At 39.3% G+C, this 12,187-nt stretch overlaps 1 long non-coding RNA gene across 1 annotated transcript; it reads right to left on the reverse strand.

Moving 5' to 3' along the window:
- Positions 1–864: 864 nt before the first annotated feature.
- Positions 865–3,334, reverse strand: LOC118783567. Its single transcript, XR_005005196.1, has 5 exons — positions 3,279–3,334; positions 2,475–2,535; positions 2,168–2,287; positions 1,787–1,964; positions 865–1,154 (listed from the first exon to the last, which is right to left on the reverse strand). It is a non-coding gene; the product is annotated as an uncharacterized LOC118783567 (long non-coding RNA).
- Between the last annotated feature and the right edge of the window lie 8,853 nt (positions 3,335–12,187).

Here is a 12,187-nt window from a genome sequence, read left to right on the forward strand (position 1 = left end):
GGGATCCTGGAAACCTGCAACAGTAACACAGCCCGCAGACACACAAAGGAGTTACCACATCCAAACGAGAGAAGAACAGACATTCCGACGCAACCGCTGGCACCTCCGCAAGAGCAAGGAGAGTTCAAGCACAGCAAATGTCCAACAGGCAGAGCCACGTGCCAACTGCACAGTTCCCACAGCCTGAACCTGTGAAGCATCCACAGCCAGACCGCCAGCTAGACCAGCAACAGCCTGACCATAAAACAAGATCCGGCCGCACCATCAGGCCTAGACAAGTCCTTGACTTGCAAACATTGTAAAGGGTGTAGGCGGATCGCTACCCTATGTACATGCAAAAAAAGTGAATGCATCTGTTATGCTTACCTGTTGTTATGCATACCTGTTGCCTATGAAGAAGTACCTTTAACGAATGCACTACAGTTTAATTGATGCCCTTTCCAGTTATGTTTACTTACCTGTTGTGAGGGGTTACTGTTGATTACATACTGCCTCTAAGAGATATTACACTTTGGTTATGTAGTAAAATGTCTACTAGATTTAAACATACATGTTAATTGATTCGAAGACACAACAAGTATTTACTGAAGTCACCATGGATGCAAGTAAAGACACTGTTTACATCATTGGCTCAGGTTAAAAACTACACAGCGATATTATTGACTGTTACGGCCAACCTGACAATAAAACCCAGCGCGTTGTTGCAAGGAAACGAAACCAGTGTTTATTAAACAACTCAAAAGTAACAATGTATTTAACAGAAAACATAACCAAGGAAAAACAGAACCAGACCAAAGGAAAACCGTAACCCTGGCAGGGAGGTAAAGGGGTTCCTCGCACCTACCCACAGTGTGACCCCAGGGCTGTGGACAGCAGGAGCACCCCACTGCTCCTGATGGGCGGCTGCACGTTCAGAGAGCGCCAGGTCCCATTCCATACCGTAAAGAAAAGAAAAAAACATACAGCAACACTTACGAACAACTGAAACAAGAACAAAGGGAAAAAAAGAAACCCTAAAGGAAATAAAATAAAACAAAACACTGGAGCTGGAGTGGTGCGTCCGCCTCGAGAGAGAGAGAGATGATAGCTCTCTGCCGCCATCGTTTAAACTTTTGGCTCCGCCCACCTCACTGCATTCACCTGTCACCTGGCATCTGCAAAACAGGGAGGAGACGGGAGCAAGGGGAGCAGTGCGTAACACTGACCAAATAATGTATCGAAAGTTAAGTTTGTTTAGTTGCAAGCATAATATGTGTCTACCGAGGCTTTACTATACGTTCATAAAATGTACGCAAATAGGATTGGTCTGTTCCCGCACCAAGGAGCATCTCTTATTATTATTATTATTTTAAAGAAGGGAGATGTAACATCCTTACATGCTAGCCGGCACAGTATGTGCACTACGGGACACCGTAGTAGGGTGATGTGGGGAAGTTGCGAAATTCAGATGTACATGAGTTAACAGCGGAATAAGCAGTGACAGTGGTGTCTCATTTATTAAACATAATTCATCGTTCGTGCCAAAGGGCAAACACAACAGGTATGTATCGTATAAGTTGGACGGTTTTGATTGTCAGCTCTAATTATATTTTTGTATTATCATCACTAAGCATACATTTTATTTCAAATGTTTAGATACAAATACATACAAACACCAAATACATTTACATTTATTCTTTTAGCAGACGCCTTCATCCAAAGCGACGTAAAAAAGTGCAAATATAACAAACACTACATTACAATTCATCAGCGATAGTAAATAAATATATATAATTAAAATACCCACCCAGCTAGCAAGAAGACTAGGGCCGAGTCCGGGAACTGTTCGGCGCCTTCGGTTAAATCTCGGCATCGGTCAACCGTCATCTGGCCGAGTGCCGCTTGCCACCTGACAGACCAGGGTGTCAGCAAAATGCAGTACCGCCAATGCCGTGCGTGTTTACTTGGCCCCGATGCACATTAACCTATACGTGCCACAGGAAACCGCCGATTACCACAGCCATAACCTGAATAAATTACCTTCAGTAAAACAAATTCCTAGGCTACTTGTGATTTCTTTCGTTTGTATTACACTGTGACATTGGAGTATAGAATATTAGCCAAATTAGCAGCAGCGAACGGTTAAAAATGAAGTAAGTTAACGTTATTTCCACATGGCAACCCGTACCCAAGTAGCAAAAAATATGCGGGTGTGACCGGTGTGTCTCTGCGTTGTGTATTTTTCTGCCTGCCGTTCATTGATGACTCTGACAACGACTGCTGGCTGACCCGTTTATTCTCGGACGGTCTGTTATGAATGACAAAATACAGCATTTGTTGTCGTAGCAGCTCAGGCTGATGTCACGTGCCTCTCTCCAGAGAGCATGAGGCAGACTGGGGAGAATCCCCAGCTTAATATTTCAGGAATGGTAAGTAATATAAAAAGTATGAAAACAGAATGAAATTTTGACAAAATAAACAGCAAGGCAACATACCTGTTATGAATGACAAAATACAGCATTTGTTGTCGTAGCAGCTCTGGCTGATGTCACGTGCCTAATATACAAGAGCAGGTGAGCAACAGAATAACTAACAACGCTAGCTATATGTTATATGCCAAAAATATACTCAATACATACATATATACATGCTGTTCATAACATACTCCATATTCGCGCAACACATGTTATGCAGTATATGCAATGTTAGTAGCCTGTGGAAAAACCAATAACGTAATTTCCATAAAACAGTATACTTTGGTGAAGCAACGTGTTTCTCGATGATAAACGAAAAGGAGTTAGCCGTCAATGAAAGGTTCACAATGGAATCATTGACCGAATTGTAATACACTGTCAATATCAGTAGCATTTCTTCCCGATAAACTCCAAATTAAAATATTTCCTTCTGTTTAGTTCGGAACAGTGTACCGGTTAGTCGTCAGCTACTGTAAGGGTTCCGAAGATAACGTTGCATAATTAAGAAAAAAACCCGGCAAATTATTAAGCAAACATTGTAAACCGAAGCTATGGTAAATGCTATCAAACAAATGCTGAGTCCTACCATGTGGATCCACAGGCTAACAACACTGTATTGAGGTAACTATGCCCAACATTAGCTAGCTACTTTCGCGGTAACATTAGTTTGCTGTATTTCCCAAAGTACACGAAAATAAAAGCCAACGAAAAGTACAAAGGCTCTTCGCCTGCTATACAGTACTGTTACCTTGCAAATTATACCTTTCCGAACATTTATATGAACTTTTTAAACCATAAATGACAAGAGCCGAAATGACTGCTTACCTCTCTCCAGAGTGCATTAGGCAGACTGTAGAGAATCCTGCGCAACGCGCTTTAACTACGTCATCAAAGTGAGGAGGATGATTTTTAGAAAATTAATGAATAAAACAATTTACATTTGTTTTTAAAACATAATACAATGAAAACAATAGGAAATGGGGGATTTTTGGTGAAATTCAAATGTTATGTATACACCTGTTACACGGGCCGAATGCGGCTCGATTACGGCCACCGACTCGGCCGAACTCTGGCTTTGAATCTAGGTCCAGGTCTGGCCCGAGTGTGGTATAACGCATGCTTACGAATCGGGCCGCTTCCGGCGCAGACAGTAAAATACCCTTTGCCATACACTCGGCCCGACACCAGAACGCCGAGTGAGCAGGTGGCAAAGGTGGCAAACCTCCTCTGGCAAAGGCTCGCACTCAGCTAGCTAATATTAGCAACCATTTCACCAGATAGGTTCGAACGTTGGCTAGCTAACCTGCTAACCATTTGGCGGGCTTTTGGGTTAAGTGGCTACCAAACTTACATTTTTGTTGAAAGAATAATGAATACTTGCTAGGTATGTAGCCCAATGTTAGACCTGTTGCGTTTGTTTCCATGGGTTGGAATTTACACTTAGAATTATTTGGTAGCATTATCTAATTATTGTAGCGTGTTGGGGGTAAGTGGGAGGCGCTTCCCAGCATGCCTTGGGGCAATGGAACGTTGTTTAACCCACCGTGAATGTAACTGTTTCGTCAATGATGTACTTCTTTCAAACTGTTGCAAAGTTGTTACTTTGTGGTTTGCAGTACTGTAAAATAATAATAATAATAATAATAATAAGAAGAAGAAGAAGAAGAAGAAGAAAAAAAAAAAAAACAACAACAACTTCAAGTTCTATTTTTTAAAGCTTTTCACCTTCATCAATGAATTGGTTTCGCTGAATGTGTAACATTAGTGTAAAGGTAGTGGACTAGATGGGCAGAGTATGTAAAGAATGTGGTTATCTGCAGTCATTTAAAGACTGTAGGATCCTGGCTAGCCGTCTGTTGAAGCAGTAAAAAAAAAACTTATTGCTTACATGACAATAGCAGTTTCAGCACTCCAGAGACAACCTAGTTTCCTACATAACTAACAGTAATGTACAGTAACAAGGTTGTCCACATGGCATGGATATTTGACCTATCTAATGTAAGGCTATGTTACCCACCCAGCATCATTTATAACTATAATAGTAGGCCTACTCAGAAGCCTAACGTAACTCAAGAGCCGACACACCTGGCATAACTGGCGGATAGTAGCAGGCGGGAGCGGCGTAGCTTAATCCAAAAATTAAGAAGTGCTAGTGTTTTGATTAGAACACGATCGCTTTTGTAGAATATCACAAAAATGTCTTTTCAACTAGTGATGGGACGTTCGACACCGAAGCACCGAAGCTCGCTTCACTTTCGCAAAGCATACTGGTTCGAAACAGTGTGTTGAAGCTTGTATCAAATTTCCATTTCCATGCGACTGATGACGTCCGAAGCTTCGTACGTCACTGAACGATTCGGAGTTTTGGCGCGATCCCATACCCATTAACTATGAAAACAATGGAGAGAGAACCGGCAGGTTTTCGGTGTTTCATAGTGAGCCGAGATAAATTGATATGTAAAATATGGAGATGACAAGTGGAAAGTGTCGATCGCGAGTGTGGGAACATTTCGACCTGTTATCCATTAATTGTAATGTTCAGAAATTGTAGCCACAATTATATGTTTAAAAATATTTTTTAATATTTAATTGTATTTAATATTTAATGTTTCTTTAGCCTAGGTCAAATCACTTAGGTGGGCACATGCCCAACCTGAGTCGATAGGCATGAAGACTCGGTCATCAAAAGTATCGATGGTAGCTATACTGTATGCTGTCATGGCAGCTATAATTCAAGGACAACGCATTTAAACATAATTTTATTGTAGCAAATATAGACAGGTAGCAACAACATTTCTTGCAGGACTTTAATGAGTGATCGAAGATCAGACTGAAGACACATCGCGTTCTTAGGCTTTCACAGTACATAACGTTCTGAAACTGAAATCAACCAGGTGTTGTGTGCAGTCTTCCTCCGGAGTGTCGAGTTCATGGCTGCTGTAATTTCTGCAAACCACCAGATGTCACTGTGTCTGTCTTTGATGCTTCGTTCGAAGCTTCGGATCTTTTTTCGGCACAATCAGGAAGAAGCTTCAAAAGCCTCACAAGGCTTTGTCAGCCCATCATTATTTCCAACTACTGCACGTAAAAAGTTAAAAAAAAAAAGGCACGAAAGAAAAAAGTTGCATCGGAGCAGCTGCTGACTTTCACTGTAAAAAGCTTGCATTGTTGGGAAAAATAAACAAAAAATAAAGACATATTCTGAAGTTCCACAAACGTTTTGTGTTTAAACTATAACTATTTATACTGCCTTTTCGGGAGGGGCTGTATGAAGTCCAGTGCAATATAGTATGTCAACTATCTTAATTTGTACTAGCTAGCTAAAACGGCCGAGTTCAAATTAGCAAATTGGCTAAGTTACGGTAATTCTCCAGGGTCATATCTAGCGCTAGATCAGTCTGCACACGATTTTAGCTTCTTTATCAAAAAACAACACATCGATGTGTAGGACGGTTTATTAAAAGAACTTTACATGATAGATAATCCAGTAGAGAGATATACTCACTGCAGGAGCAATCGGCATTTGCTGTCGGCGAAGAAAGAAAAACCTGCCAAGTGTGGTCGTCACTAGATTTTGCACTACGCACGTACTAAACTCAGACGATTTTTTTTTTTTTTTTAGCGTGGCGTATCATACTGAGCCACAGCCAGTATGTAAAGCCACAGCATATTGCCTTGTTAAATAACATTACCACTGCATTTGTCAAACAAAACCACAGCTCCTGCACATTAACTATGGAGCTTGGAATATGCCACCTGAATTATTATAGCCTGTTAAATTGTTTGAATTAAATATTAATTGATTAATATTAATTAATCTTTTAAAACAGAGAAAGGAAATAGTTATTTCTGTAAAATTCTATAATTTAAAAAGTATATTATTATTCCAGTGGAACACTCCAGGCTTCATAATGTTATTATATATATTAATCATGATTTATTATGTGTCATTGTTAGTAATTATTAATGATTTAGTAATTCGGCCTATAGCCTAATTAATTAATTAACTGATTTTTATGTGTGTGTGTGTCTTATTTTAAAAGATATGACATGCAGTCATAGGCCCATAAGTTTAGGGGTAATTTCCTGCACCATTTTCTGACAAATTCTGATTTGGCATGGTCCAGAATTGACCCACCTTGAAAAGGCATCTCCACCTTCCCCTATGCTCCACCCCCGACCTCTCCACCCCCAACACCCAACATGGTCCAGGTGTTTATAGCCATTTGGTCCAAATGAAGCCGAATGTGCCAATTCTCGGCCGAAATCGGTCCAAATCCACACACCCAAAACCTAGCCAAATCTGGCAACCATTACTGGGCTAGAGCCGGCTCACCTTAGGTGAACTGCTGCCAGAACACAGCCGAGTGCGCCGACGCTTAGCAGCAATCGGCCCGATTCGGCTGGCTACCTGGGTAGTCACCTATATCATTATTTGTGTTACCAGTGCACAAAGTCATACGTCACGCTTCCAGCATTCCAATCGAGGCCTCACGTTTTACATGTTTCAGTAACAGACAGAAAGAGGTTTCAGTTGTAGACTAGCAGCATCAGCGTGAAACGTAATGAGTGCGGCTGGAGCTGAGATTCAAATCGAGGATGCGCCATCCTCCTTTAAATCAGAAGTGTGGCAACATTTTGCCTTTCCGATCATTCAACAGGAGAATGGCGACAAATTAACTGACAAAACGAAGACGGTATGCGAACACTGTAGAAAAACTATCAGCTACACTACTGCTAATACCACGAATATGATGCAGCAATTACAACGCCACCACAGCGACAAATTCCGTTCAGGGGATGTGAAAAAGAAAGTGCTTAAAGGATAAACTTCTCTTGGAGAAAGTTTTGCATCCCCGTTGCCGCATACATGTGCAACAACACAAGCTATCACCAGATCCATAGGAGTGTTTGTCGCTAATGACATGAGACCATTCTCAGTAGTCGACAACGGAGTTCGCCTACTACTTAATAACCTACACTAGAGCACAAATACAACATCCCGTCCCCCCCGCACTTTAGTCAGCCTGTAATACCAGCCTTGTACAACGAAGCAAAAACCAAAGTAACAAATTCTGAAAAGTGCGGAGAATGTGGCGATTACGACAGATGGGTGGACGTCCAGGGCTGTTCAGAGCTACATTACAATAACGGCGCATGTTATCAATAGTGAATGTGTACTGAAAAGTTTTGTGCTCCAGACTCGTCCGCTTTTTGAGACGCGCACTTAGCTGAAGTTTTAAAAATCGGCCGTTTTGGAGTGGGAATTTTAAACCAAATCACAGTATCAATGTCTTTACCAACAATCCACGCAACATGGTGGTCGCAGCGAGAGAAGCCGAGCTATCACCGCATATCAAGTGTTCTGCGCACACACTGAATCTAGCTACCCAAACGGGATTAAAGATAACCCGCGTCAGTCGTTTGCTCGGGCGAATGAGACGGGTTGTGGCCTTCTTTGACCGAAGTGCCACAGCAACTGTGCAGTCTGTGCTCACTGCAAAGTAAAAGATGCTTGAGATTGCACAACATAAGCTAATTATAGACGTTGTCACACGCTCGAACAGCTGTATGGAAATGCTGGAACGCTATCTCGACAAGCAGCTGTAACTGCTGCCCTGGTGAGCACAGAGGTGCGCAAAAATGGTCATCAACTTGATACTTTGGATAGCTTTGACATCAGTGATGCCGAGGACATAGTAAAGCTTCTGAAACCTATAAAAACAGCTACCACTGTGCTGTCTGATGAAGAGTGCCACACTGTCACTTGCGGTACCCTTGGAATACATGATTGAGCAGAGCATGATACCCAACCAGGATGACTCCACCACTGTGGCTGACATGAAGAGAGCCATACTGCAAAATCTCTCTCTGACTGTCAGTATTTTCACTCATTAACTTGTGTCTAAATTGTATTGTATGTTGAGGTGCAATTTTCATAATTGCATATTAATGTAATACAGACAGACCCATTCAATTTAATATTATTTTATGTTTGAAGACTATTTATTTTTGTCTAGCTTTCAAAGAATTCCTCCTAGGGTCAAGCTGTCATCACTTTAATAGTACACCCAGGTAAAAATGTACTAAATGTACTTTAATATCAGCAAGTACATTTCTAGCACATTATTGTTTTGTGTGCTAAATATAAGTGCAAAAAAATTACAAATGTACTAATTACAAGTACATTTCTACCTCAGTAGTACTTCAGTGTACTTAATATAAGTACATTAATTAGCACTAATACTTAAATTGATATTTAGTATATTCAGATAAAGTATACTACTCCAAAAATATACAGAAATGTTTTATTAGTGCATTACTTAATAGTGTGCTTTGAATGCTTTAAATATAAGTTCAATTTTAGTGGATTTTCATATATGATTATCAAGTGTACTTAATGGCTTGCTTTTAAGAAATTTACTTTTGTCACACTTTCAAATTATGTTTTCAAGACATTGTTAGCGTAGCAGTTTTGCAGTGCACTTAAAATAAGTGTATTAATAATTAAAATGTGCATTTTAATAAAGAAGTTTATTAAAGCATACTGTAAGTATACTAAAAATTGGATACTTTAGTTTACTTTTGATATACTTTCAAAAAGTACACTTAGAAAATAGTGTACTTATTAAACACTTTATACTTTTAAGTATACTACCAAATAGAAAAAAATAGTATACATTTATACTGGAGTAGGATGTAAGTTTACTTCCATTATACAACCAAAACGGTCAAAAATACTTGTACAGTAGAAGTTACTTTTTTGAGATTCATCTTTTATATACTAAGTATTCATGTCAAAGAAATTCTATTATGCACTGCTTAATGAAGCTTTTTTGGTACTGAAGCTATAACCTTTATTACTGCCAAATCATTATGAAGCCGTATACTCTTATATTATTAAAGAATTATAAATTGGAGTATTAATGGAAATGTCTATAAATCAGTACAGCTACAGCATTCATTGTATGTATTGTGTGCATGGAACATACAGAAAAGTCAGATGAAACATTTAGTAGGCCAATTGATTATATATTTTATTGCTCCACATTTTGTCAAAAGTAATAGGACTGAAAGCCCCAGACAGACAGGAAATGAATATATTTTTAAACATGTTTTACAAATGCAACAAAAGAGAAAAACAACTGCAGCTGGACCTTTATTCCTGTTCATATGGATTTGGCAGTGGGACGATGTAGGTTTTTCCACATACACTGACAGAAACACATTTCATTTTGATCATATTGGGCCAGACTGCAAAATTTTTCCTTTCTTTCTCACTTTGTGTATGAAGCTACTCTTTATGTTTACTTGTACATCTTGACATAGTGGCTTGCTAGATATCACAACTTCCTCAACTAGCACACAGCAGTGCTTCATACAACCACAGATTACATGGTTTTCATGTAAGTACATACGCTTGAAAATGACTAAATCAACTACCAAGTGAATTGTACCATGCACCAGTAATACGGTCAGGTACCAGAGAAAGTTATTCTCGTGGGTAACGGAAGTGACGTTGCTAATTAGGGCTGCAACTAACAACTATTTTGATAGTTGAATAATCTATCAATTATTGAAACGAATAATCGACTATTCTGATTATAAAGCACACAATTACTCAATGGCTCTTATTTATCTATCACCTTTTAAATTTAACTTGAGGTTGGACTAATTCAGTGAGGGCACTTGCTTGCTGGGGAGTACAAGTCTGCTTCCTTTGAAGAAAGCCATCCATGGAGATCCAACAAACCCATAACTCATTTGAATTAAGATGTCATTGTGTATTTGTGCTTTACAACATAACCGCACTCTCAGAAAAAAAGGTACACGGGGGTACAAATATTAAACCTTCAGGTACAAAGTCGTTCCTTTCAAGTGGTTGTATCTTGAAGGGTACAGGACAGAACCTTTGTGATACAATATTGTACCTTTCAAGGTACAAGATTTGGGAAAGTACATGTGTGTACCCGTGTGTATCCGTGAACTATGCACCAAGCACGCACTTGTACAGTATGTTTAGCCTACTTATCCTTTTATTAAGCCTACTACCTAGCTAACTGTAATAACACCTAGTTAATTGGACTAGAATTTTGTGAAACTGGCCTAGAGTTGACTTCTGGCAGAAAGCAGAGTCACTTTAAATTTGTAAATTTGTAAAGGCTTTATCTCTGGCTCATTTGTGTTCAACTATCATCAACTAACATCTATACAATAAACAATAAACTATTCCACATTTAACCTTGTTAAACAAGTGTATCATATATATTTTTTAACTGACAACGTGACTTCTGGGTTCCAAAGTAACGATAAACAAGGCAGTTGAGAATATATTTTGAAGGCGAGAAAAAAAAAAATACAAAAAATGTTCATAATGTCCTGATATCATTCACATAGGCTACAGAATTTTTATGTGATCTCGAAGACTTTACAGGCAGGGAGTATCTCTGGTGTTATATATCGTCTGTCAAAGATAACGGAATGAACTCCATCTTTAATCTTGTTTCGCGGTACGGGTCTGTACGTCAGTACGTTAACAGGCGGCAGTCTTATTCGCGCCATCTATCAAGCTGCAGCTACAACGGTCAGGCAGATGAAGAGTCTGAGATGTCCCTTCCCGCCTTGACAACTGAGGAACTTCTAAACAGACTTTCTGAAAGTGGACTGGAGGTGACTGAGGAAGAAAGAAGAAAATTCAGAGGTGAGTTATCCAGCTAATTAATAAATAAAATATATTATTTGAAAATAACTGAATGACTGTTACAAAGCTAATGTTAGTCAGTGCGCTAACGGTTAACTTTGCTAGCTAATGCTAGGTAACGCTGTTCTGACTGAGCTGGCAAGCTAACGGTTTCATCCAATGCCATTTGCTTTAGTCAGCAAAGTAATGTCAGCGCAGAAAAGATGGAGAATCTTACCTCAGTATAGATAGTTAGATAGTTGGTATTAGCTTGCCAACATGATGAAAATATAATGAAGTCTAATGAACAGTATTGTAACTAGCTAGCCATTTCTAACCAATGAGAAATGTTAAACTTAAGGTCTTTACACATACAGGGCGACGCGAAAAAACGGGGAAAATTATATTTCAGTCGTATAGTAGCTAGCTAGTTAATCAGCCATGTGGTTGCTAGGTACCAGGTGGTCTATGAAATGATGGTAACTTTTAGTAATGAGCTTGCTAGCTAGAGCTAGATAGTGTCAGTGCTGCTATTTTAAATTAATTACATCCAGTTTTGTCTAGCTAACTAGTTGCTTGTAACATGACCATTCTAGTGATAACGTTTGCTGGGTAACTTAGCTATGTTATTTACTAGCTACCATGTAGACATAGGAATGTTTTCTCCATATAACCTTTTCTGTGCATTTATATATAGTACTTTAACTGCGTAAATACACTTAGAATTTTGTTTCGACCTATCCTCAGAAATAGTTATTTGTGAAATAATAGAATATGAGGTGGATGGAGAAACTGTCAATGGTGGTCTGACAGACCACATGATTTCACAACTGTTTGTGGGGTCCTTCAAGAAGCAAGTGAAATTTATTAACATTATCCATCAGCTGAAGACAGGCATTTGTGACAATGCCCCAGCTTCAGTGTCTGAGTCGAGGTGAGTTGAAAGATTCAGGCAGTTTATCATGATGGCTGACACATGAACCCTTTTTTTCAAGGTAGATTCATATATTTAGCATTATAATCACCACATTATATGATAACTTGGGGGGCTTAA

This window comes from Megalops cyprinoides, chromosome 9, assembly GCF_013368585.1.
Source record: "Megalops cyprinoides isolate fMegCyp1 chromosome 9, fMegCyp1.pri, whole genome shotgun sequence".
Taxonomy (NCBI): domain Eukaryota; kingdom Metazoa; phylum Chordata; class Actinopteri; order Elopiformes; family Megalopidae; genus Megalops; species Megalops cyprinoides.